The sequence below is a fragment of the Tetrao urogallus genome (assembly GCF_951394365.1).
Source record: "Tetrao urogallus genome assembly, chromosome: 14".
Classification (NCBI taxonomy): Eukaryota; Metazoa; Chordata; class Aves; order Galliformes; family Phasianidae; genus Tetrao; species Tetrao urogallus.
In genome coordinates, this window is record NC_136827.1 from 840,982 (window position 1) to 868,433 (window position 27,452).

Sequence of the window (27,452 nt, forward strand, 5' to 3'; positions counted from 1 at the left end):
CAATTCCGATCGCGAGCCACATGATGGCGCTGTGAGCTAAGGAACGCGCGATGCGATGCGAGGCGATGCGATGCGATGCGAGGAAGGGAGGGGAACACCTTCCGGTGCCCATGGCAAAGAAGGCAGAGCGAGAGCGAGCGGCGGGGAGGAGGAGGCGCGTCCCGTGAGGAAGGATTGTGTCGGCGAGCGCGGGCGGAGGGTTTGGAGCAGGCGGGTCGGGAGGTGCGCGGCGCGGAGAAGGAGCGGTGCGGCGGCGTAGAGGGCGATGGTCGGCGGTGGAGCGGCGCGGCGGAGCTGGGGGGCCGCGGTGCTGGTGCTGCAGGCGGCCTGGGCGCTGGGCGGCGGTCCGGTGCGCTACTCGGTGCCGGAGGAAGCCGAGGCCGGCACGGTGGTGGGGCGCGTGGCGCAGGACGTGGGCCTGGAGGCGGGCGAGGCGGAGGCGCGGCGTCTGCGGCTGGTGTCGCGGGGCGGGCGGGCGAGCGTGGAGGTGAGCGGGGCGAGCGGGGCGCTGGTGGTGAGCTCGCGGCTGGACCGGGAGGAGCTGTGCGGGAAGAGCGCGCCGTGCGCCCTGCGCCTGGAGGTGCTGCTGGAGCGGCCGCTGCGCGTCTTCCACGTGGAGGTGGAGGTCACCGACATCAACGACAATGCCCCGCGCTTCCCCGCCGCCACCAAAAACATCAGCATCGCTGAATTAACCACTGTGCCTGGGACCCGATTCCCGCTGGAGGGCGCGTCGGATGCGGATATCGGATCGAACGCGCAGCTCTCGTATACACTAAGTCCTTCTGAGCACTTCGCTCTGGATGTGCAACGAAACGATGATTATTTCGAATCCTTATTCTTGGTGCTGACGAACCCGTTGGACCGCGAGTCGCAGTCGGAGCACCGCTTGGTGCTGACGGCGAGTGACGGGGGCAGGCCGGCGCTGACGGGCACGGTGCAGCTGCTGATCTCGGTGCTGGATGCGAACGACAACGCGCCGCAGTTCAACCAGTCGGTGTATAAAGTGCAGCTGCCGGAGGACGCGGCGGAGGGGACGCTGGTGGCGCGGGTGGCAGCCACGGACCCGGACGAAGGAATTAATCAGGAGTTTTCCTTCACCATCCTCGGATCTGTTCCTGCATCTCAGAGAGATTCATTCGGCATTGATCCGAGGACGGGGGAGATCCGGCTCCGAAAACTTCTCGATTATGAGGCCGTCCGTTTGTGCGAGTTGCAAATCGAGGCGAGAGATAAGGGGACGCCTCCGCTGTCGGGACACTGCAAGATTGTGGCGGAGGTGCTGGATGTGAACGACAACGCGCCCGAGGTGTGGGTGACGTCGCTGTCGGTGCCGGTGCCCGAGGACGCGGCGCTGGGGACGGTGGTGGCGCTGCTGAGCGTGTCGGACCGGGACTCGGGGCCGAACGGGCGGGTGCGGTGCGCGGTGGTGCCGGCGTCGCCGTTCGGGCTGGTGGCGACGTTCGCGGGCTCGTACTCGCTGGTGCTGCGGGAGGCGCTGGACCGGGAGCGGGTGTCGGAGTACGAGGTGGAGGTGCGGGCGGAGGACGGCGGGGCGCCGCCGCTGCGCGCCAGGCGCGGGCTGCGGGTGCCGGTGTCGGACGTGAACGACAACGCGCCGGCGTTCGCGCAGGCCGTGTACACGGTGCTGGCGCGGGAGAACAACGCGGCGGGCGCGGAGCTGGCGCGGCTGTGGGCGCGGGACCCGGACGAGGCGGGCAACGGGCGCGTGAGCTACTCGGTGTGGGAGGGCGGCGCGGGGATGGGCGCGGGCTCGGGCTCGGGCTCGGGCTCGGGCTCGGGGTGGCGTCCGGCGTCGAGCTACGTGTCGGTGGAGGCGGAGAGCGGGCGTCTGCGGGCGCTGCGTCCGCTGGACTACGAGGAGCTGCAGGTGCTGCAGTTCGAGGTGCGGGCGGTGGACGCGGGGGAGCCGCCGCTGTGCGGCAACGCCACGGTGCAGCTGTTCGTGGTGGACGAGAACGACAACGCGCCGGCGCTGCTGCCGCTGGCGGGCGGCGGGCCGGGGCCCTGGGCTGCGGGCGAGGCGGCGGAGCCGGCGTGGCGGGCGGCGGGCTCGGCGGGCTCGGCGGGTTCGGCGGGCTCGGCGTCGTCGTCGTGGTCGCTGTGGGCGCGGGCGGCGCTGGGTGCTCCGGCGGGGCAGGTGGTGGCGAAGATCCGCGCGGTGGACGCGGACTCGGGCTACAACGCGTGGCTGCGCTACGAGCTGCGGGAGCCGCGGGGCGAGGGCCCGTTCCGCGTGGGGCTGTACAGCGGCGAGGTGAGCACGGCGCGGGCGCTGGAGGAGGCGGACGGCCCGCGGCAGAGGCTGCTGATCGTGGTGCGGGACCACGGGGAGCCGCCGCGCTCGGCCACGGCCACGCTGAGCGTGTCGCTGGTGGAGGGCGCCGAGGCGGCGCTGGCGGCGGCGGGGGCGGGGGCGGTGTCGGCGGGGGCGGGGCCGCGGGCGGCGGCGGGCGCGGAGGGCGGCTCTGCGGCGGCGGCGGCGGCGACGAACGTGTGGCTGGTGGCGGCCATCTGCGCGGTGTCGAGCGTGTTGGTGCTGGCGGCGGTGCTGTACGGGGCCGGGCGCTGTGCGCCGCGGGCGGCCGTGCCGGCGGGGCCCGGGCCGGCGACGCTGGTGTGCGCCAGCGAGGTGGGCAGCTGGTCGTACTCGCAGCGCCAGAGCCGGAGCCTGTGCGTGGCCGCGGCCGCGGACGGCGCGGGCAAGAGCGACCTGATGGTGTTCAGCCCCAACTGCCCGCCGCCGCCCGGCCCCGCGCCGAAGGAGACGCCGCACGAGCCGCCCTCTCTGCTCGACACGGTCAGTGCTGCTCATCCCTTTCTTTCTTCTTGCTATGTGTTTGTGATTACAGCATAAATACTTTCGTTTAACTATGTGTACTTTAATAACAATTTTTGGATTCGTTATAAATCACCTGGCGTGATCTGCATCGAGTTTGCCAGGTTCTCTGTCTATTGCACTGCTGGTCAGGTTTTGTCACGTTTAGTTCTGTCATCAGTGAGAGGTTCTGTGGAAGTCAAAATCAAGCTTATGGTGGGAAATGCATTTTTGACATGTGGTGGATGTGAATGTGGTAGTAGCACACGGTAGAGCTGGAGCATTTTTTTTCCGGTGAGTTTTGATTTGCGTGTAAATCCCTGTTCTTGAGAGAACACGTCATCGTTGAGAAGACTCCAGAGCTTGTTCAAAAATCGCAAATGAGAGGCTTTTATTGCCCTCTTTATCCTTGTCGGCAGTGGGGAGTAAAGGAGGCTTTAAGAAACAGGAGCTTTCCTGATCTTGAGATAGTACATGGTATTGGAATGCTCTTACTGTCTTTGAAGGCCATAGGATTTTACTCTCGGTTGTTCTTAGGTTGATGTTGTCTGAAAGAAATGATGCTGCTAGGTAGAAGAGGGAGGGAGTCACTGAACAAGAGCTGGAAAATGCTAGCTGAGGTTCTAGAGATCCTATTTGACAAGGGATGGTTTATGGGTTGCCAGTAAAAAAGCTGGACTTTTCCAGACCGAACACATAGTGCTGCTTTGCCCAGGTCCCCTCAGAAGCTCCAGAAAGTCGGATATTAGGTATTAACATGGGAGGATGTGTGCTGTTCATACTTCCACACCACTCCCTCACTGTATCTGTTGGAAGCATTTTTGGCTGTCTTCCCTGGGCATCCACTTGCCTTAGGGAGAGGAGCATCTAGTAAGCTTTGAGCACCGCAGCAGATGCTGTCTTTGTTGGGACACAGGAAGCCTGTGAACCCAGTGACTGTTGACAGCAGGTCCATCTGTGCAGTGTGATGGGCTTCTCTAGACCCTCTACAGTCAAATTCTGTGTTTCCTCACTCCTTGTTGCTCCTGTGGCATTTCTGCTTCCGAAGACATCTGCCATATGCAACCTTTATTCTCTTGTGTTGGAATATGGCATCTTTTTCCAATGTTGGTATTTCTGGCTGAATTGTCTGCAGTTTTCTCTGTGGTTGTTTTGTTGCTTGGGATGGGAACAAATGCCCTCTGTATTCCATATTTTGGCAAGCCTTGTGTTCCAATGATATGGAATGGGGTCTTCTTCTCTCCTTCTAGAAAAATGTCCTACTCAGTTGTGTTTCTTCTCCATCATTAGAAATAGGTGGGTGACAGTGGATGAGATGTAGTGCACTGAGTTCTGGCTGCTGTCATTTTGCAGACCTTTGAGTGGTTGGCCTTGAGTTTGGTGCCTGACTTTCCCACTCTAGTGTGCTGAGATAGTCATTGAGAGAAAGTCATTAGCCATCTGGTCTCCCTCTGACTTCCTTTCTGACAGACATCTGCCAAGGTGTACTGCACCCTACCTAGTGTTCTTTCTGTGAGTAGTCAGCAACTGAGGTTACAGGTAAGTCATTTACTTCCACAGAATATGTGTTGGGGAGACAGCTACATAGTTTTGCTTACTTGTGCTTCCTTCTCCTTCCTCTTCCCCTTTCTCTTCCCCTTTCTCATTCTCTTTTAAATCTTGGCTGTGGTATACATGCTGTGGGATTTGCCTGTAGGTTTGGAGCTTTTTGGTGATCGTGTGTGTACCAATGGAGAGAGCTGTTTTGCACTGGTAAAGATCCCTTCCATGCATGTCAGCCTAGTACTGGACTTACAGGTAATTTCTTAGGAGACCTTGTTTGGTGGGTGTAATCCTTGTGGACTTCTCCCAGATCTGTGCATTTTTATACTTGGCTTTGGTGAAGATGGCAAGGACTGTTGTAGCATAATTTGTTCTAGAATTTGAACATATATGCAAATTCTGAAATAGCTCAGCATTCTTTTTCCGTGTGAGAAATCCTTTAGAGGCACCTGCATGTGTTTTGGAGAACTCACTGCTGTTGGATGGACTCAACTACGTGGTTTGACAATAAAAGCTCTGCCGACTCACATGCACTTTATAGTATACTCTCATCTTCTCCATGTAAACTTGGCATCTTCTCAGAGTGTGCAACAGAGAAGTCTTTTGTTCATCTGTGTTTACTGTGCTGTGTGTTAATGATGCTTGAGAATTTGCTCTAATGTCTGTAGAAGAAGAGAATTCCACGTGTGCCGGACATGAGAAAGCCCAAAACAACTCTTCCGAAGTGTCGGTTATCTTGGGTCATTCAGTTGTTTCTTTGCATACTGAAACGCCTTTATCGATAGCAAAGGCCAGATCTCATGCATTGTGGGACCATTTATTTGAGCCACAGCTCAGTGAATGTGGAGGTGATGTGCAGACAGCTACACAAATACAGGAGAAGGGACATTGCGCCCTGTATGCTTGGCTTGTTTTCTCTTTGGCTGATGTTTTTCCAATTAAAACATCCTTCTACTTTTTTTTTTTTTTTTTTGGAGCAAGTTAATTTAGGGCTTATCACATTTCTATAATACCTGAAAATAAAGCTGTGATCTTTTTGCTGTCTGGCTCATTCTGTTCTCATGCCTGTGAATAGAGCGTGAAGGCTGGGTAGATCTAGATATTCCAGGTAAGTGGATGAACTTACCGAGTGGGTAAGGAGAAGAATTACATGTATACCCTCTTTGGACACCTTTTCTTCCTGGGCTCGTGTGGAGTGAGCTTTGTGGCTTTGTTGATAGAAGGTCTGTCGAGGAATCTATGTGCTGATCAAGATGTTGATCTCTACCCAGACCCTTCCTTCCATTTGCTAAATGAACCTTCAAAATATTGTGCCTTGTACAGTCGTAGCATCCCTGCCTTTAATAACAGCAAACCCATCTGCCCGTACCTGGAAAAGTCAACAAAATGTCTGTTAACTGGGCACGACGCGTTTTTTCTGTTTGTGTGTTTGGGTAATCATGGTGTAAGATGGCAGAAAATCCCTAGATGGAAAGAATAGTAATGCAGAACACAACCTGTTCTGCTACATTCTGAATGTGATTGGAACATGTCAATGAAAGTTGCGGTGCCCAACTGGTGCAGTGTCTGCCCGAAATCACTGCTGCTGTTTTGCTTGAGCTTCTCTATTCAGGAGCATCACAGGAGAGGAGGACCACACTTCATCTTCTGAGTCTGAACTTCCACTGTGCTCTGCGTGGAAGGATTTGGGATAGGAAATGTGATGTGTCTGAATGCTTCCTCAGGGAGATGAGCGTGCCGTTTGTTGGGATAGAGGAGTGTAGTTCAGGTACAAACATGAAGGAGGATGAAGTGTTCAACATTATGGTTGTTTTTTTTCACACTGGCTGAACTGAACTTCAGTAAGGCCTTTGACACAGTGTCCTGTAATATCCTTCTGTCCAAATTGGAAAGGTGTGGATCAGATGGGTGCACCATTTGATGGATGAGGAACCGGTTGCAAGGTGGAACCAGAGAGTTGTGTCCAATGGCTCCTTGTCTGGATGGAGATGAGTGATGAGTGGTGTCCCTCAGGGGTCATTGCTGGGACCAGTGCTGTTTAATCTCTTCACTAATTAAACTGACAGTCAGATTGTGGACACCCTCAGTAGACTGCAGATGGGAAGTTGACACACCAGAGGGATGGGATGCCACCCAGAGAAACCCAGACAGTCTGAGTGGGCCCAGGAGAACCTCCTGAGGTTCAGCAATGCCAAGAGTAAGGACTTGCACCTGGGTTGTGGTAACTGCCACTAACAGTACAGGCTGGATGATGACAGGATGGAGCACAGCCCTGCCAAAAAGGACTGGTATTACTGATGGATAGCAGCTGGATGTGAGCCAGCACTGTGCCCTAGCAGCCCAGAAAGCCAACTGTAGCCTGGACTGCATCAAAAGCAGCGCAGCCAGCAGGGTGATGGAAGGGATCTGCCCCTCTGCTCTGTGCTGTGAGACCTCACCTGGAGTGCTGCATCCCGCTGGGGAGTGCTCAGCACAGGAGAAGCACAGAGGTGTTGGAGTGTGCCCAGAGGATGGCCATAAAAATGATCCCAAGAATGGAGCATGTCCGTACGAGGACGGAGCTGGGTTTGTGCAGCATGGAGCAGAGGAGGCTCTGGGAGACCAATAGTGGCTGTTCCTTATGTAAAGGGGAGATATAAGAAAGATGGGGACAGATGCCTTAGCAGGATGTGTTGTGATAGGATAGGGGGAAATGATTTCAAACTAGACGAGAGGAGATTTAGATTGGATGTAAGGAAGTAATTATTTGCAGTGGTGTTGGTGAGGCACTGGCTCAAGGTGCCCAGAGAGGTGTTGGATGCCCCGTGCCTGGAGACGTTCAAGGTCAGGCTGGATTGAACTCTGAGCACTCTGATCTTGCTGTAGGTGTCCTTGTTCACCTCTGGGGGGTTGAACTGAATGATCTTTGTGTGTCCCTTCCAACTTCTATGCTTCTTCCATGATTGTAACTGCAGAAACCAAAAAAGAATCAAGTGGTGGGAGAAGCATTTACCATGAGTGAAAGAAGGGGCCGTGTTTCCCACTTTTCTCCTCTCGCTAATTCTTTTTACGACATAGAGCAGTCACCTGTGAATCTCTGCTTCACTGTAGTTAGGCTAAAAGTGGTGTTTATTTTCCTGTAAAAATACAAAGAAGGCCGTGTGAGTAGAGAGTGTCATTAGAAAGAATTCTATTAGATCAGAAGGTTTCCAATAGTGGAACATCAATTACTGTTGCTGAGATAGCAAACAACAAATACATCCAATACCTTTCATGGCACACCAGTTTCACATGACAAACAAGTGCGAAAGATCAGTTGGCACCTCATTGTAAATAAAAAGATACGCTCTAAACTAGAACAGTGAAAGTGCTGCAGGTAAGTACTCAGTCAATAATTATGTGTGTATATTTTAAAGCAACTGAAGAGTACAGGAGTAGAGAATGGTAACAACGACAGGAGTCCCAGAGGCCTGAGGGAACTGTCTGATGTAGTTGCCAGTCCGCTCTCAACGATACTTGAAAAGTCATGGCAATGGGGTGAAGTCCCTGGTGGCTGGGAAAAAAGGCAACATCACACCCCTTTGTAAACAGGGTAAAAAGAACGACCCTGGGAACTACCGACCTGTCAGTGTCACCTCTGTGCCAGAGAATATCATGGAACAGATCTCCTGGAAGCTATGCTAAGGCACATGGAAGACAGGGAGGCGATCTGGGAGAATCAGCATGGCTTCAGCATGGGCAAATCCTGCTTCACCAACCAAGTGGTCTTCTGAGATGGTTTCACTGCTTCGATGGACAAGGGAAGAGCCACTGATGTCCTCTACCTTGACTTCCGTAAGGCCTTTGACATGGTCCCACAACATCCCTCTGTCCAAATTGGAAAGATATGGATTTGATGGCTGGACTGTTCAGTGGATGAAGAACTGGCTGCAGGATCGAGTCCAGAAAGTGGTGGTCAATGGATCCACGCCTGGATGAAGATTGGTGACAAACAGAGCATCCCCCAGGAGTCAGTGCTGGGACTGATACTCCTTCATATCTTGATCAGTGACATAGACAATGGGGTCGGGTGCATCCTCAGTATGTTTGCTGGTGACATAAAGCTGTGGCATGTGGTGATAACATCAAGGGGATGGGATGCCATCCAGAAGGACCTAGACAGGCTTGAACGTGGTGCCCAGGTGAATCCCATGAGATTGCCAATCCCAAGATCTTGCACCTGGGTCGATGTTGGTCCACCTGTTACCAATACAAGGTGGGGGGTGAAAGGATTGAGCACAACCCTGCCAATAAAAGACCTTGGGGGTGGAAGCTGGACATGAGCCAGCATTGTGACTTTGCATCCCAGAAAGCAACTGCATCTTGGTCTGCATCAAAAGCATTGTGACCAACAGGGTGAGGGAGGTGATCCTGGCCCTCTACTCTGCACTGGTGAGGCCACACGTGGAGTACTGCATCCAGCTGTGGAGTCCCCAGTATAGGAGACACATAGACCTGTTGAAGTGTGTCTAGAGGAGAGCCACAAAAATGATCACAGGGGTGGAACATCTTCTACAGTGAGGGTGGTGAGGCATGGGAAAAGGATGCCCAGGTGGATGCCACGTATGTGGAGACATTCAGGGAGAGGCTGGATCAGGCCCTGGACAACATCATCTAGCTGTGGGTCTTTATGTTCACCTCGTAGGAGCTGGACTGCACGGCGTTCAGAGGTCCCCTCCAACGTAAAGAATTCCATGGTTCACTGATTGTATGAATCCAGCGCGATACACAAAGAAGCAGAGGAGCAATTCCCGCAGCGAGCCACATGATGCCGCTCTGATTTTAAGTCAATAGATAAACACTTTCACTGAAAGGTGTCAGCTTGAAAGGTGCAGCGGGTAAGTAATACCTTCCATACCTATATGGACGACATAGATCCATATGTATAAGGAAGAGAAGGTGTGTACAAGGAATGCGAAACGGCAAAGAAAAGCGAACCGGGAGCGATACGCAGAGAATGACAGAAGCAATGCCTGCAGCGAGCCACATGATGGCGCTGTGAGCTAAGGAACGCGCGATGCGATGCGATGCGATGCGATGCGATGCGATGCGATGCGATGCGATGCGAGGAAGGGAGGGGAACACCTTCCGGTGCCCATGGCAAAGAAGGCAGAGCGAGAGCGAGCGGCGGGGAGGAGGAGGCGCGTCCCGTGAGGAAGGATTGTGTCGGCGAGCGCGGGCGGAGGGTTTGGAGCAGGCGGGTCGGGAGGTGCGCGGCTTGGAGAAGGAGCGGTGCGGCGGCGTAGAGGGCGATGGTCGGCGGTGGAGCGGCGCGGCGGAGCTGGGGGGCCGCGGTGCTGGTGCTGCAGGCGGCCTGGGCGCTGGGCGGCGGTCCGGTGCGCTACTCGGTGCCGGAGGAAGCCGAGGCCGGCACGGTGGTGGGGCGCGTGGCGCAGGACGTGGGCCTGGAGGCGGGCGAGGCGGAGGCGCGGCGTCTGCGGCTGGTGTCGCGGGGCGGGCGGGCGAGCGTGGAGGTGAGCGGGGCGAGCGGGGCGCTGGTGGTGAGCTCGCGGCTGGACCGGGAGGAGCTGTGCGGGAAGAGCGCGCCGTGCGCCCTGCGCCTGGAGGTGCTGCTGGAGCGGCCGCTGCGCGTCTTCCACGTGGAGGTGGAGGTCACCGACATCAACGACAATGCCCCGCGCTTCCCCGCCGCCTCCAAAAACATCAGCGTGTGGGAGAACTCCCCTCTGAATTCCCGGTTTCCTCTGGAGGTCGCGTCGGATGTGGATATCGGATCGAACGCTCAGCTCTCGTATACACTGAGCCCTTCCGAGCACTTCGCTCTGGATGACAAATCCCCAGATGATAACTCGATATCCCTTTTTCTTGTATTAATGAGCCCCCTGGACCGCGAGTCGCAGTCGGAGCACCGCTTGGTTCTGACGGCGAGTGACGGGGGCAGGCCGGCGCTGACGGGCACGGTGCAGCTGCTGATCTCGGTGCTGGATGCGAACGACAACGCGCCGCAGTTCAACCAGTCGGTGTATAAAGTGCAGCTGCCGGAGGACGCGGCGGAGGGGACGCTGGTGGCGCGGGTGGCAGCCACGGACCCGGACGAAGGAATTAATCAGGAGTTTTCCTTCACCATCGTCGGATCTCTTCCTGCATCTCAGAAAGATGCATTCAGCATTGATCCGCGGACGGGGGAGATCAGACTCACAGGTGCCTTAGATTTTGAGGACGTCCGCCAACACGAGTTGCAAATCGAGGCGAGAGACAAGGGGACACCTCCGTTGTCGGGCCACTGCAGCGTAGTGTTGGAGGTGTTGGACGTGAACGACAACGCGCCCGAGGTGTGGGTGACGTCGCTGTCGGTGCCGGTGCCCGAGGACGCGGCGCTGGGGACGGTAGTGGCGCTGCTGAGCGTGTCGGACCGGGACTCGGGGCCGAACGGGCGGGTGCGGTGCGCGGTGGTGCCGGCGTCGCCGTTCGGGCTGGTGGCGACGTTCGCGGGCTCGTACTCGCTGGTGCTGCGGGAGGCGCTGGACCGGGAGCGGGTGTCGGAGTACGAGGTGGAGGTGCGGGCGGAGGACGGCGGGGCGCCGCCGCTGCGCGCCAGGCGCGGGCTGCGGGTGCCGGTGTCGGACGTGAACGACAACGCGCCGGCGTTCGCGCAGGCCGTGTACACGGTGCTGGCGCGGGAGAACAACGCGGCGGGCGCGGAGCTGGCGCGGCTGTGGGCGCGGGACCCGGACGAGGCGGGCAACGGGCGCGTGAGCTACTCGGTGTGGGAGGGCGGCGCGGGGATGGGCGCGGGCTCGGGCTCGGGCTCGGGCTCGGGCTCGGGGTGGCGTCCGGCGTCGAGCTACGTGTCGGTGGAGGCGGAGAGCGGGCGTCTGCGGGCGCTGCGTCCGCTGGACTACGAGGAGCTGCAGGTGCTGCAGTTCGAGGTGCGGGCGGTGGACGCGGGGGAGCCGCCGCTGTGCGGCAACGCCACGGTGCAGCTGTTCGTGGTGGACGAGAACGACAACGCGCCGGCGCTGCTGCCGCTGGCGGGCGGCGGGCCGGGGCCCTGGGCTGCGGGCGAGGCGGCGGAGCCGGCGTGGCGGGCGGCGGGCTCGGCGGGCTCGGCGGGCTCGGCGGGCTCGGCGTCGTCGTCGTCGTCGTGGTCGCTGTGGGCGCGGGCGGCGCTGGGTGCTCCGGCGGGGCAGGTGGTGGCGAAGATCCGCGCGGTGGACGCGGACTCGGGCTACAACGCGTGGCTGCGCTACGAGCTGCGGGAGCCGCGGGGCGAGGGCCCGTTCCGCGTGGGGCTGTACAGCGGCGAGGTGAGCACGGCGCGGGCGCTGGAGGAGGCGGACGGCCCGCGGCAGAGGCTGCTGATCGTGGTGCGGGACCACGGGGAGCCGCCGCGCTCGGCCACGGCCACGCTGAGCGTGTCGCTGGTGGAGGGCGCCGAGGCGGCGCTGGCGGCGGCGGGGGCGGGGGCGGTGTCGGCGGGGGCGGGGCCGCGGGCGGCGGCGGGCGCGGAGGGCGGCTCTGCGGCGGCGGCGACGAACGTGTGGCTGGTGGCGGCCATCTGCGCGGTGTCGAGCGTGTTGGTGCTGGCGGCGGTGCTGTACGGGGCCGGGCGCTGTGCGCCGCGGGCGGCCGTGCCGGCGGGGCCCGGGCCGGCGACGCTGGTGTGCGCCAGCGAGGTGGGCAGCTGGTCGTACTCGCAGCGCCAGAGCCGGAGCCTGTGCGTGGCCGCGGCCGCGGACGGCGCGGGCAAGAGCGACCTGATGGTGTTCAGCCCCAACTGCCCGCCGCCGCCCGGCCCCGCGCCGAAGGAGACGCCGCACGAGCCGCCCTCTCTGCTCGACACGGTCAGTGCCCCTTGAGAGACTCTCTCCCCTTCCTTCCTCCCTCCTCTTCTTTCCTGCTTTCCTTCCTTGTTCTTTCTTTTTTCTCTTTGCTCTCCTTTGCTCTCCTCCCTGTCCTTGCTTGTCTTCCTCTGTGCTGGTACTTCCAATTCTGACACATCACTGTCCCATGGAAATGCGTTGCATAGCCTTACCTGCCACGGGCTTTGATCCTCGTTTTTGTGATATGTATTCTGATAGTGTTCTATTTGCTGTTTTCATCTGTCATGCTGGGTTGTAGTTGTTTGATCTCTTGATAGGAGAATGTTGGTGTCTTTCTTGTTACTGCACATTGTGTTTGCTGTAGTATGGCAAGCACTACTGGACATTATTCCACTTCAATCTATTTCTATTTTTTCTGTTGCATTTATGGTCCTATTGTGTACAATTCTGTGAAAATGTTTATTTTCCATTTGCCTCTTCCGTTTCCCAGAGCTTGGTTGTTGTTGATCTGGAAGTTCATTGTGAGGTTAGATGCTTAGTATTGGTGTTTTCTTTGGATGGATTGAAGTCATCTGCACAGAGTTGCTGTGACTTGATGTCTGTCAAGACTGATTCTAACAGTGCACAACACTGAAGGATTGCTGGACGTGAAGGATGTTTCTGGTGGCCAGGCATTTTCCTATGCTTTTAATAACATGGAATATGGTTGTGCTGGTAACCTGTCTGGTTTCTTCTTTGATTCTTCTTTGCAAATGGCACAATGCATTACATTGAGTGGTATTTTAATATTCTCTGTGTATGGTATATCTTCATTCACACTGGTTCATCAGGCAAAGTCATGATGAAAGTAGGAAAGTGAACATGGACTGTTCCTGTACCCTTTTGAAGCCTGCAGACCATCCTTACCTGTTTTTGCCAATGCCTCTGTTGTTGCCTCTGAGAGGAGTGTAGTCCTGATGCTGAACATGACAAGTGTTTGTCTGTTGGTGACCTCGGAGTGCTGGCAGCAATGTCCATTTATGTGTTTCAAGTGCAAGAGGTCAACTGATGTAAAGCAATGAATTTTCGCTCTTAGAACTGAGAGAGGGGATGGCGCAGTGTACTTCTGTCACGCTCTTCTCTAGAGTCAGCAATGAAAACCTTTCCAATGAAAATGGTTTGCTTTCTGCTTTATTTATTTATTTATATTGTTATGTAGAGGTGAGAACATGTTTTGGGGTGTAACTTGTCATATCTCACTGCCACGGGTTTTTCTCAAGGGTCATTTTGGATTCTAGAGCTGCAGTCATGCAGGGCTGGGTTTATCAGAGCTCTCCTCTTGCTGCTGGATATGGAACATTCATTTCCTGTGATGTTCTGTCCCAGAAGGAAATCAGGGCCTCTTTTGATTTGTGGTGTCACGACCTGAGCTCCACAAACCCTGCTGTTGTGTATGGCATTTCCAGGTGGGACTGCTGAAGGTCTGGAAGTCGCAAAGCATGGGTCTTGTGGCAGCAGTCCAGCATAGAGTGTTTGCTGTCATTGGCCCCGACTGCACTGTTATCAGTCATGATTTCTTGGCAAAAATTCTGTCCTCGACTTCTTTCATTGTCCGTTGAAGGAGGTGTGATGCAAGATGACAGTTGTGCCTGGAGAGTCTTCTGACTGTAGACTTGTGTTCTGTCAGGACACACTTAAGCTCTTTAGATGTTCTTTCAGTATTTGCATCAGTAGCTGTAGCTTCACAACGCGCCTGTGCCATTTTTGAAATCAAAAGTGAAAAGAGCTGCCTTGGAAACCCACTTGTTCAGTTCAGATGAAGCATAGGGATGCCTTACTCATAAATATTTGAAATCCCTTTTGTTAGCTGTGTGTAATAATTCAGTCTGAATTAGCAGAAGCATTGGGAAACACTGAGGACCATCTGCGGAAGGTCAGCAAGGCATTATGTTTGGTTTGAATGGATTTCTTGCTCTCATGGAAGGAATGGGTCAGTGAAGGGCAAAGTCAGTGCTGGGGTGTGAAAGGGAAGTGTGGTTTGTGGTGAAAATGAATGTGGCATCAGCACGGGATGGAGGCTGGCTGTTTTCTCCTGTGTACAACCTTGGGTAAAAATCCTGATCTTTGAGGGAGAAGGTAATCATTGGAAGCCCACAGGGCATGCCATGGGATAAGAATGAGTGATGTCTGCTTTGTTCTGTATCCATTGCTTAGAGTGGGGTTTGCAGTTTACCAAGAGGCTGTAAGCGAGGAGACCTGGAGCCCTTCCAGACCTTGTGATTGCATGCGATGTGGATGTGACCACCCTGTCTTCAGATATTTGAATATGTCTCTCACCGGGCACGAATCCCTTCTACTCCTCTTGTGTTTCGTGAACTGCACGTAAACACATCTGATGTTCCCAAGTCCCAAAGCAGGGAGATCCCAGGAGAGTACCATGATGGCGTGAGTGATTGGGCATGATTTGCCCCCGTGTGCCATGCTAAGTCTGTGTGAAGTGAGGCTGCTGAGGGCCTCATCCTTTCAAGGTCTGATTATTTCCAAGGGGAGCAATTCAGTACCGGGTTCTGCATTGGTATTTCAGTTTCTGTACACTCTTGGTTCTCCTTCCTAGAATAATTCTGAATTGTAGTCTTGTTTTGCTGTCTGGCCTTTCTATCCTCTCTTTCTGAGCATGACCACTTGCTGCTCGAGTAGAAGGTGTTGTAAAGATCGATCATAGTGTTGGTCTTTTCTGCACCTGATGAGTTTTCTCCCTTCCATTTTTACCTTTGGTACAGGAGAACTGAACAAACTTCATAGTTGGGGTGAACATTGCATGCAGATAACATGAAATGAAGTCCCTTGTTTTCTTCTATGTTTTAAGATGCTATTTTCTAGCTGGCAGCCACAGGTCCCATTTTGTCACTCACCGGGGAATCTGTGTTTGCTCACCACATCTCTGCTTTTGGCAAATCACGCTGGTGTCTCCCAACTTTGTGTCCTCAGAAAAACTGTCCTCTTTTTTACTGATCCTTCATAGAAATAGTCATAATATGTTGATATCACTGTGATGTGGGTGTTACTTTTTAAACTCTTCTAACTTTAATAGCACAAGTAGTTTCCAGAAAGGATGGTGCAGCACAAACAATTTTATTTTCTCCCTTTTTAAAGCTTCTGTTAGTGGTTTGAAATGGAGTTACGGAAGAACACTATGAGGTAGTGCTAATAAAGATGAGATAATTTTTGTATATTAGGCAAACATTTTTTTTAATTGGATGACTTTAGAGAATGTTGTGGTGCTGTTTCAATATGTGCTGTGGTGCCAGGCTTTCTTGCCTTCTGTGAGTGTGTGCCTTAAAAGCATGTGGTAGCAATGGGGTGAGCAATTCCTTCCCCCAGATGCAGTCTCGTGCTCTGACAGCTGCCCAATGCTGGAAGTGTGTTTGGTAACGAGACGTGAGATGCAGAGTGCTGCATTCTTGTTGAACGTTTCCCTCAGGTGCTGGGAAAGTTGCTTACAGCTGTGCCAGTACTAATGTCAGAATCTGTAACAAATCAGATGTAGTTCTTTTCATCATTTCCCTCTATGATTGCTTAGAAGTTGCCAAACATTCCGAGTGCAGTTCCTCTCCTTCCCCCTGCTGTGGGAAAAGCCTGGCAGACCGTGTCTCTGCAGCTACCCAGCTGTTTCTGCTGTCAGAGATGACGGAAGGTGAGGATCTGCACAGCCGTGGGTTGTGGTCAGAGTGGGGCTTAAAGCTGTGCCCTGGCAGTGGGATGGATCAGTGAGCAGGTGTTGTGGTAATAATCACGTGAGTGGCACGAAGTATGTCCTGGGCATTTGGTCTTGATTACCCTTTGCAGTGAAGAGTCTCATGTGGTGGAAATGGTGCAGCTTGGTGGAAGATGTAGTGAATCAGTGGCCAAGAGCTGAAAACGGCCATCTGGAGATCCGATTTGGCAAGAGCCGGGATAGAGTTTGCAAGATTTTATTGTGGAGAAGCCAAATACATTGTTCTGCCTGGCTTGTGTCCTCTGAAAACCTCCAGAAGTTCAGCTGTAAGACCTTAGCATGAGAGGTTACGTGTCATTTCTTGTGGCAGAGCTTCTTCATAGCAGTACGAAGAGTCTCCCTGCTGTTTTCCCAGGGCATCCCCTTCTTGTTATGTAGAGAAAGAACCAGCAAGGAGAGCAGCAAAGCAAATACTGTCTTCAGTGGGACATGGGGAGGCCCTGCACCAAGTAATTGCTGAGAGCAAGGCCATCTGTGAGGTGTGATGAGCCTCTCTGGTGACCTGAGCAGTCAGACTGTGAGTGTCCTCATTTGCTGTTGTACTTGCAGCATTCCTGTTTGTGAAGTCATCTTCCTTATGTGCCCTTCTTCACTTGTATTTGAATGTGAAATGTAGATTATCAGACTGTCATATTTCCGAGTGTTGATGATTCTGGCTGAGTTCTCTGAACCCTGTGATCTTCACTCTGCTGATATTCCTCCTCTGGTTGGAAAGAAGTGCTCCTCTATATTAAAGATGTTGGCAAACTGTATGTGTAATTGCAGTGCAATGGGATCTCTCTATTTTATTTTTTTTTCTCTCCTGCTTGATGAATCTCACTCTTTTTCTTTTCTCACACTGGAAATACAGTGGTGAGAGAGGATGAGATGCAGTGTGCTGGCTTCTGGCTGCTGCCAGATTGCACACCTTTGAGCAGCTGACCATGAGCCTGGGGTCTGAAATTTCTCCTTTATTGTATTGATCTCAGGTTGTGATGGAGTAAATGTCATTAGCTTTCAGGTCTCCCTGTTGCTTTTATTGTGATAGATGTGTGCCAGGGAGCACTGTGCACTGATCAGTGATAGAGTTCTTTTTCTTAATAGCAGCAACTACTGCAGCCATACTAAAGGTAAGTTGTTCACATTAAAAGAACATGCAATCAGTAGATGCCTGTACATTTTGTCACTGTTCTGTTGGCATATTTTTATGTTGGAGTGTTTATTTTTGGGCTTATGTCATATTGGTTTTAGCCTTCCAGTAGTCATGTGTATACCAATTAAGGTAAGATACAAAGTCATAGGAAAAAGCGAAATACATTATTACATTTTGACTTTGAACTCATATGGCATAAATCAAACCCCACCGGCATCAGCGAGTACATATGGATCTGGACTCCAAGCATCATTACTGTTCCACGGTAGCCTGACATTCTTTGGTTCTAAAGTGGCAGATTTATGCATGGATCAGTAGTAAGTTGGAGCACGAAAGCAAAGAGAACTGTAGGTAGAAGTGTGCTGCTTGACCCTTGGGCCATCTTTGATGTTATGAGCTGTAAGACATGAGGATGCGAGTTGCTCACCGCCTTGGCCTGACTGCTGCTGTTGCATAGTGCAGGTGGTGCTGTAGGCAAAGGGTGTCAGAAGAGAGCTGTGGAGGTAGGTGGTGTTTCTTTTTTTTCCTGTACTTTCAGTGACAAGGCAGAGAAGAATGGTAAAGTTTAGCTTCCGGGTACTGCATGCTTGTCCACCAACATGTGTGCAGCAAATCTGAGGACTAATTGGAATCTTAAATGCGCATAAAAATGGATAATCCATAGATGTCATACCCAAAAATCAACCTTATCTTGTCTGAAGGAAACATCTTGAAAATGAGACAATGTGTTTGCATTTTTGCCCACCCGTGCGCAGTGCATTTCATGGTACCTCTGCATCTGACAGGTTTTGTCTGCAGGGAAGTGGTGATTTACTGACTGTACTCCCAGTTTGTTCTTGCTCTGCAATCCGTTATCTTTGAGCACCTCATAGCAATGTCCCTGGAGCCCAATGTTGTGCTTCCACAAGTGATGAGAGATCTGGCAGAAGTGACCACCAAACCACTCTCTGTCATGTGTGAAAGGTTTCTAGCTGCTGGATCCAGTTTCACTCAGCATCTTCTTTACTTATCTGGATGAAAGCATAGACACTACTCTCAGAAAGTTTGCTGATGATACAAAGCTGCTAACAGAGTCTGACTCAGCAGAAGGCTGTGGTGCCATTGAAGGAGACCTGGACAGACTGTCAAGTTGGGCATAGGGGAACGTGAAGAGGTTCAACATGAGCAAGTCTAGAGTCTTGCACGTGGGAGGAATGCTTCAAAATGCATTTGGAACTGATCTGCTGGAGAGGAGCTGTGCAAAGCTGAGCAACCTCTGTGCTGGAGGCCACCAGTTTGGTCATGAGCAAATAGGTTGCATTAAAAGGAACATGGCCAGCAGGTTGAGGGAAGTGATCCTTTCCCTCTGCTCTGCCCCACTGAGACTTCATCTGGAGTACTGTGTCCAGTTCTGGGCTCTGCAGTTCAAAAAAGGCATGGACCTCCTAGGAGGAGTCCTGCAGAGGATGACAAAGATGATCATTGGTATGGAGCATCTCCAGTACATAGAAAGCTTGGAAGACCTGGATCTGTTCAGCATGGAGAAGAGAAGGCTGAAGGGGAATCTCATCGCTGTTTTTAAATATCTAAAGTGTGTCACACACATTGATGGGGTGCACAGTTTTTGTTGGTGAGCAATAATAAACAAATGGCAATGGCTAGAAACTGGAACAGAAGAAAATTCCATTCAAACACAAGATAAACTTCTTTGTTGTCACGGTGTTGACACACTCTGGCATAGGCTGCCCAAAGAGATTGTGGAGTCTCCTTCTCTGGAGATGTTAAAGACACGTCTGGATGCTTACCTGCACAATCTGCAGTAGGGAACCTGCCAAAGCAAGGGGGATGGACTCTGATCTGAAGAGGTCACTTCCAAGCCCAGCAATTGTGTTTCCCTTATTTTATGACTACGAGTGAAAGAGAAGAATCTCATTGCATGTGCCTCCCTGTGCTGCATCCTTGTAAGACATACACCAACAGGCTGCGTATCACTGTTTCACAGTGTGAAGTGACTTGGAATAAGTGACTGTTCAAGTAAGGAATGTCTTGAAAGGCACTTGAATAGAACATGGTTGAAAAAAATTTTGTTGTACAACAAGAGAACAATGATTTCAATATTCATATGATCAGCACCACTAACCAACGAATTAATTCAATACATTTCACGGCTCTCCAATTTTAACTGGAAGACCACTGTGAATGAACACGTTGTCTTGCTGCATTCCAGCAGATATGAACATGTCCTGAACGAGAATAATGAAAAATGCGGCGGATCCGTGTTCGGCAAAAAAAAAAAAAAAAAGAAAGAAGAGAAAAAAAAAAGAGGAAAAAGAAAAGTTGTATATAGATGTGTAAGAAATGGATAATGAAAAAAAAAATGTAAGATTGAATCGCGACGTATGAGAGAAGCAGAGAAGCGAAGGAGCAATTCGTAGAGTAAGCCACATGATGGCGCTGTGAGCTAAGGAACGCGCGATGCGATGCGATGCGATGCGAGGAAGGGAGGGGAACACCTTCCGGTGCCCATGGCAAAGAAGGCAGAGCGAGAGCGAGCGGCGGGGAGGAGGAGGCGCGTCCCGTGAGGAAGGATTGTGTCGGCGAGCGCGGGCGGAGGGTTTGGAGCAGGCGGGTCGGGAGGTGCGCGGCTTGGAGAAGGAGCGGTGCGGCGGCGTAGAGGGCGATGGTCGGCGGTGGAGCGGCGCGGCGGAGCTGGGGGGCCGCGGTGCTGGTGCTGCAGGCGGCCTGGGCGCTGGGCGGCGGTCCGGTGCGCTACTCGGTGCCGGAGGAAGCCGAGGCCGGCACGGTGGTGGGGCGCGTGGCGCAGGACGTGGGCCTGGAGGCGGGCGAGGCGGAGGCGCGGCGTCTGCGGCTGGTGTCGCGGGGCGGGCGGGCGAGCGTGGAGGTGAGCGGGGCGAGCGGGGCGCTGGTGGTGAGCTCGCGGCTGGACCGGGAGGAGCTGTGCGGGAAGAGCGCGCCGTGCGCCCTGCGCCTGGAGGTGCTGCTGGAGCGGCCGCTGCGCGTCTTCCACGTGGAGGTGGAGGTCACCGACATCAACGACAATGCCCCGCGCTTCCCCGCTGCCTCCAAAAACATCAGCATCGCGGAATCTTCTCTGTCCGGGTCGCGTTTCCCGCTGGAGGGCGCGTCGGATGCGGATATCGGATCGAACGCGCAGCTCTCGTATACACTGAGTCCCTCCGAGCACTTTAAGATAGAGGAAGAAAACAGTGATTCTCGTAGTAAATCTCTGTTCCTGGTGCTCGCAAAACCTCTGGACCGCGAGTCGCAGTCGGAGCACCGCTTGGTTCTGACGGCGAGTGACGGGGGCAGGCCGGCGCTGACGGGCACGGTGCAGCTGCTGATCTCGGTGCTGGATGCGAACGACAACGCGCCGCAGTTCAACCAGTCGGTGTATAAAGTGGATCTGCCCGAAGACGCCTTGGAAGGGACAGTGGTGGTGAGAGTGAATGCCACAGATCCGGACGATGGAATTAACAGCGAAATGATTTATGAAATTGATACTTTCAATCCTCCTTCAGCCTCTGACATTTTCACTATTGATGCAAATACCGGACAGATCAGACTCACGGGTCCTTTGGATTATGAGACAGTTTCTTTGTATGACCTGAACGTAAAGGCAAAAGACAAGGGGACACCCCCACTGTCGGGCCACTGCAAGGTGTTGCTGGAGGTGGAGGACGTGAACGACAACGCGCCCGAGGTGTGGGTGACGTCGCTGTCGGTGCCGGTGCCCGAGGACGCGGCGCTGGGGACGGTGGTGGCGCTGCTGAGCGTGTCGGACCGGGACTCGGGGCCGAACGGGCGGGTGCGGTGCGCGGTGGTGCCGGCGTCGCCGTTCGGGCTGGTGGCGACGTTCGCGGGCTCGTACTCGCTGGTGCTGCGGGAGGCGCTGGACCGGGAGCGGGTGTCGGAGTACGAGGTGGAGGTGCGGGCGGAGGACGGCGGGGCGCCGCCGCTGCGCGCCAGGCGCGGGCTGCGGGTGCCGGTGTCGGACGTGAACGACAACGCGCCGGCGTTCGCGCAGGCCGTGTACACGGTGCTGGCGCGGGAGAACAACGCGGCGGGCGCGGAGCTGGCGCGGCTGTGGGCGCGGGACCCGGACGAGGCGGGCAACGGGCGCGTGAGCTACTCGGTGTGGGAGGGCGGCGCGGGGATGGGCGCGGGCTCGGGCTCGGGCTCGGGCTCGGGCTCGGGCTCGGGGTGGCGTCCGGCGTCGAGCTACGTGTCGGTGGAGGCGGAGAGCGGGCGTCTGCGGGCGCTGCGTCCGCTGGACTACGAGGAGCTGCAGGTGCTGCAGTTCGAGGTGCGGGCGGTGGACGCGGGGGAGCCGCCGCTGTGCGGCAACGCCACGGTGCAGCTGTTCGTGGTGGACGAGAACGACAACGCGCCGGCGCTGCTGCCGCTGGCGGGCGGCGGGCCGGGGCCCTGGGCTGCGGGCGAGGCGGCGGAGCCGGCGTGGCGGGCGGCGGGCTCGGCGGGCTCGGCGAGTTCAGGGGGCTCGGCGTCGTCGTCGTGGTCGCTGTGGGCGCGGGCGGCGCTGGGTGCTCCGGCGGGGCAGGTGGTGGCGAAGATCCGCGCGGTGGACGCGGACTCGGGCTACAACGCGTGGCTGCGCTACGAGCTGCGGGAGCCGCGGGGCGAGGGCCCGTTCCGCGTGGGGCTGTACAGCGGCGAGGTGAGCACGGCGCGGGCGCTGGAGGAGGCGGACGGCCCGCGGCAGAGGCTGCTGATCGTGGTGCGGGACCACGGGGAGCCGCCGCGCTCGGCCACGGCCACGCTGAGCGTGTCGCTGGTGGAGGGCGCCGAGGCGGCGCTGGCGGCGGCGGGGGCGGGGGCGGTGTCGGCGGGGGCGGGGCCGCGGGCGGCGGCGGGCGCGGAGGGCGGCTCTGCGGCGGCGGCGGCGGCGACGAACGTGTGGCTGGTGGCGGCCATCTGCGCGGTGTCGAGCGTGTTGGTGCTGGCGGCGGTGCTGTACGGGGCCGGGCGCTGTGCGCCGCGGGCGGCCGTGCCGGCGGGGCCCGGGCCGGCGACGCTGGTGTGCGCCAGCGAGGTGGGCAGCTGGTCGTACTCGCAGCGCCAGAGCCGGAGCCTGTGCGTGGCCGCGGCCGCGGACGGCGCGGGCAAGAGCGACCTGATGGTGTTCAGCCCCAACTGCCCGCCGCCGCCCGGCCCCGCGCCGAAGGAGACGCCGCACGAGCCGCCCTCTCTGCTCGACACGGTCAGTGCTGCTCATCCCTTTCTTTCTTCTTGCTATGTGTTTGTGATTACAGCATAAATACTTTCGTTTAACTATGTGTACTTTAATAACAATTTTTGGATTCGTTATAAATCACCTGGCGTGATCTGCATCGAGTTTGCCAGGTTCTCTGTCTATTGCACTGCTGGTCAGGTTTTGTCACGTTTAGTTCTGTCATCAGTGAGAGGTTCTGTGGAAGTCAAAATCAAGCTTATGGTGGGAAATGCATTTTTGACATGTGGTGGATGTGAATGTGGTAGTAGCACACGGTAGAGCTGGAGCATTTTTTTTCCGGTGAGTTTTGATTTGCGTGTAAATCCCTGTTCTTGAGAGAACACGTCATCGTTGAGAAGACTCCAGAGCTTGTTCAAAAATCGCAAATGAGAGGCTTTTATTGCCCTCTTTATCCTTGTCGGCAGTGGGGAGTAAAGGAGGCTTTAAGAAACAGGAGCTTTCCTGATCTTGAGATAGTACATGGTATTGGAATGCTCTTACTGTCTTTGAAGGCCATAGGATTTTACTCTCGGTTGTTCTTAGGTTGATGTTGTCTGAAAGAAATGATGCTGCTAGGTAGAAGAGGGAGGGAGTCACTGAACAAGAGCTGGAAAATGCTAGCTGAGGTTCTAGAGATCCTATTTGACAAGGGATGGTTTATGGGTTGCCAGTAAAAAAGCTGGACTTTTCCAGACCGAACACATAGTGCTGCTTTGCCCAGGTCCCCTCAGAAGCTCCAGAAAGTCGGATATTAGGTATTAACATGGGAGGATGTGTGCTGTTCATACTTCCACACCACTCCCTCACTGTATCTGTTGGAAGCATTTTTGGCTGTCTTCCCTGGGCATCCACTTGCCTTAGGGAGAGGAGCATCTAGTAAGCTTTGAGCACCGCAGCAGATGCTGTCTTTGTTGGGACACAGGAAGCCTGTGAACCCAGTGACTGTTGACAGCAGGTCCATCTGTGCAGTGTGATGGGCTTCTCTAGACCCTCTACAGTCAAATTCTGTGTTTCCTCACTCCTTGTTGCTCCTGTGGCATTTCTGCTTCCGAAGACATCTGCCATATGCAACCTTTATTCTCTTGTGTTGGAATATGGCATCTTTTTCCAATGTTGGTATTTCTGGCTGAATTGTCTGCAGTTTTCTCTGTGGTTGTTTTGTTGCTTGGGATGGGAACAAATGCCCTCTGTATTCCATATTTTGGCAAGCCTTGTGTTCCAATGATATGGAATGGGGTCTTCTTCTCTCCTTCTAGAAAAATGTCCTACTCAGTTGTGTTTCTTCTCCATCATTAGAAATAGGTGGGTGACAGTGGATGAGATGTAGTGCACTGAGTTCTGGCTGCTGTCATTTTGCAGACCTTTGAGTGGTTGGCCTTGAGTTTGGTGCCTGACTTTCCCACTCTAGTGTGCTGAGATAGTCATTGAGAGAAAGTCATTAGCCATCTGGTCTCCCTCTGACTTCCTTTCTGACAGACATCTGCCAAGGTGTACTGCACCCTACCTAGTGTTCTTTCTGTGAGTAGTCAGCAACTGAGGTTACAGGTAAGTCATTTACTTCCACAGAATATGTGTTGGGGAGACAGCTACATAGTTTTGCTTACTTGTGCTTCCTTCTCCTTCCTCTTCCCCTTTCTCTTCCCCTTTCTCATTCTCTTTTAAATCTTGGCTGTGGTATACATGCTGTGGGATTTGCCTGTAGGTTTGGAGCTTTTTGGTGATCGTGTGTGTACCAATGGAGAGAGCTGTTTTGCACTGGTAAAGATCCCTTCCATGCATGTCAGCCTAGTACTGGACTTACAGGTAATTTCTTAGGAGACCTTGTTTGGTGGGTGTAATCCTTGTGGACTTCTCCCAGATCTGTGCATTTTTATACTTGGCTTTGGTGAAGATGGCAAGGACTGTTGTAGCATAATTTGTTCTAGAATTTGAACATATATGCAAATTCTGAAATAGCTCAGCATTCTTTTTCCGTGTGAGAAATCCTTTAGAGGCACCTGCATGTGTTTTGGAGAACTCACTGCTGTTGGATGGACTCAACTACGTGGTTTGACAATAAAAGCTCTGCCGACTCACATGCACTTTATAGTATACTCTCATCTTCTCCATGTAAACTTGGCATCTTCTCAGAGTGTGCAACAGAGAAGTCTTTTGTTCATCTGTGTTTACTGTGCTGTGTGTTAATGATGCTTGAGAATTTGCTCTAATGTCTGTAGAAGAAGAGAATTCCACGTGTGCCGGACATGAGAAAGCCCAAAACAACTCTTCCGAAGTGTCGGTTATCTTGGGTCATTCAGTTGTTTCTTTGCATACTGAAACGCCTTTATCGATAGCAAAGGCCAGATCTCATGCATTGTGGGACCATTTATTTGAGCCACAGCTCAGTGAATGTGGAGGTGATGTGCAGACAGCTACACAAATACAGGAGAAGGGACATTGCGCCCTGTATGCTTGGCTTGTTTTCTCTTTGGCTGATGTTTTTCCAATTAAAACATCCTTCTACTTTTTTTTTTTTTTTTTTGGAGCAAGTTAATTTAGGGCTTATCACATTTCTATAATACCTGAAAATAAAGCTGTGATCTTTTTGCTGTCTGGCTCATTCTGTTCTCATGCCTGTGAATAGAGCGTGAAGGCTGGGTAGATCTAGATATTCCAGGTAAGTGGATGAACTTACCGAGTGGGTAAGGAGAAGAATTACATGTATACCCTCTTTGGACACCTTTTCTTCCTGGGCTCGTGTGGAGTGAGCTTTGTGGCTTTGTTGATAGAAGGTCTGTCGAGGAATCTATGTGCTGATCAAGATGTTGATCTCTACCCAGACCCTTCCTTCCATTTGCTAAATGAACCTTCAAAATATTGTGCCTTGTACAGTCGTAGCATCCCTGCCTTTAATAACAGCAAACCCATCTGCCCGTACCTGGAAAAGTCAACAAAATGTCTGTTAACTGGGCACGACGCGTTTTTTCTGTTTGTGTGTTTGGGTAATCATGGTGTAAGATGGCAGAAAATCCCTAGATGGAAAGAATAGTAATGCAGAACACAACCTGTTCTGCTACATTCTGAATGTGATTGGAACATGTCAATGAAAGTTGCGGTGCCCAACTGGTGCAGTGTCTGCCCGAAATCACTGCTGCTGTTTTGCTTGAGCTTCTCTATTCAGGAGCATCACAGGAGAGGAGGACCACACTTCATCTTCTGAGTCTGAACTTCCACTGTGCTCTGCGTGGAAGGATTTGGGATAGGAAATGTGATGTGTCTGAATGCTTCCTCAGGGAGATGAGCGTGCCGTTTGTTGGGATAGAGGAGTGTAGTTCAGGTACAAACATGAAGGAGGATGAAGTGTTCAACATTATGGTTGTTTTTTTTCACACTGGCTGAACTGAACTTCAGTAAGGCCTTTGACACAGTGTCCTGTAATATCCTTCTGTCCAAATTGGAAAGGTGTGGATCAGATGGGTGCACCATTTGATGGATGAGGAACCGGTTGCAAGGTGGAACCAGAGAGTTGTGTCCAATGGCTCCTTGTCTGGATGGAGATGAGTGATGAGTGGTGTCCCTCAGGGGTCATTGCTGGGACCAGTGCTGTTTAATCTCTTCACTAATTAAACTGACAGTCAGATTGTGGACACCCTCAGTAGACTGCAGATGGGAAGTTGACACACCAGAGGGATGGGATGCCACCCAGAGAAACCCAGACAGTCTGAGTGGGCCCAGGAGAACCTCCTGAGGTTCAGCAATGCCAAGAGTAAGGACTTGCACCTGGGTTGTGGTAACTGCCACTAACAGTACAGGCTGGATGATGACAGGATGGAGCACAGCCCTGCCAAAAAGGACTGGTATTACTGATGGATAGCAGCTGGATGTGAGCCAGCACTGTGCCCTAGCAGCCCAGAAAGCCAACTGTAGCCTGGACTGCATCAAAAGCAGCGCAGCCAGCAGGGTGATGGAAGGGATCTGCCCCTCTGCTCTGTGCTGTGAGACCTCACCTGGAGTGCTGCATCCCGCTGGGGAGTGCTCAGCACAGGAGAAGCACAGAGGTGTTGGAGTGTGCCCAGAGGATGGCCATAAAAATGATCCCAAGAATGGAGCATGTCCGTACGAGGACGGAGCTGGGTTTGTGCAGCATGGAGCAGAGGAGGCTCTGGGAGACCAATAGTGGCTGTTCCTTATGTAAAGGGGAGATATAAGAAAGATGGGGACAGATGCCTTAGCAGGATGTGTTGTGATAGGATAGGGGGAAATGATTTCAAACTAGACGAGAGGAGATTTAGATTGGATGTAAGGAAGTAATTATTTGCAGTGGTGTTGGTGAGGCACTGGCTCAAGGTGCCCAGAGAGGTGTTGGATGCCCCGTGCCTGGAGACGTTCAAGGTCAGGCTGGATTGAACTCTGAGCACTCTGATCTTGCTGTAGGTGTCCTTGTTCACCTCTGGGGGGTTGAACTGAATGATCTTTGTGTGTCCCTTCCAACTTCTATGCTTCTTCCATGATTGTAACTGCAGAAACCAAAAAAGAATCAAGTGGTGGGAGAAGCATTTACCATGAGTGAAAGAAGGGGCCGTGTTTCCCACTTTTCTCCTCTCGCTAATTCTTTTTACGACATAGAGCAGTCACCTGTGAATCTCTGCTTCACTGTAGTTAGGCTAAAAGTGGTGTTTATTTTCCTGTAAAAATACAAAGAAGGCCGTGTGAGTAGAGAGTGTCATTAGAAAGAATTCTATTAGATCAGAAGGTTTCCAATAGTGGAACATCAATTACTGTTGCTGAGATAGCAAACAACAAATACATCCAATACCTTTCATGGCACACCAGTTTCACATGACAAACAAGTGCGAAAGATCAGTTGGCACCTCATTGTAAATAAAAAGATACGCTCTAAACTAGAACAGTGAAAGTGCTGCAGGTAAGTACTCAGTCAATAATTATGTGTGTATATTTTAAAGCAACTGAAGAGTACAGGAGTAGAGAATGGTAACAACGACAGGAGTCCCAGAGGCCTGAGGGAACTGTCTGATGTAGTTGCCAGTCCGCTCTCAACGATACTTGAAAAGTCATGGCAATGGGGTGAAGTCCCTGGTGGCTGGGAAAAAAGGCAACATCACACCCCTTTGTAAACAGGGTAAAAAGAACGACCCTGGGAACTACCGACCTGT

The 27,452-nt window shown here is 53.5% G+C and overlaps 3 pseudogenes across 3 annotated transcripts; all 3 read left to right on the forward strand.

Moving 5' to 3' along the window:
- Nucleotides 1-265: 265 nt before the first annotated feature.
- Nucleotides 266-2,878, forward strand: LOC306951683 (protocadherin alpha-2 pseudogene; annotated as a pseudogene). The gene has a single exon. The product of its transcript is annotated as a protocadherin alpha-2 pseudogene (transcript).
- Nucleotides 2,879-9,651: 6,773 nt separating this feature from the next.
- Nucleotides 9,652-12,219, forward strand: LOC306951850 (protocadherin alpha-5 pseudogene; annotated as a pseudogene). The gene has a single exon. The product of its transcript is annotated as a protocadherin alpha-5 pseudogene (transcript).
- A 7,509-nt stretch (nt 12,220-19,728) lies between these two features.
- On the forward strand, nt 19,729-22,344 carry LOC306951684 (protocadherin alpha-2 pseudogene; annotated as a pseudogene). Its single transcript has one exon. The product of its transcript is annotated as a protocadherin alpha-2 pseudogene (transcript).
- The last annotated feature ends 5,108 nt before the right edge of the window (nt 22,345-27,452 follow it).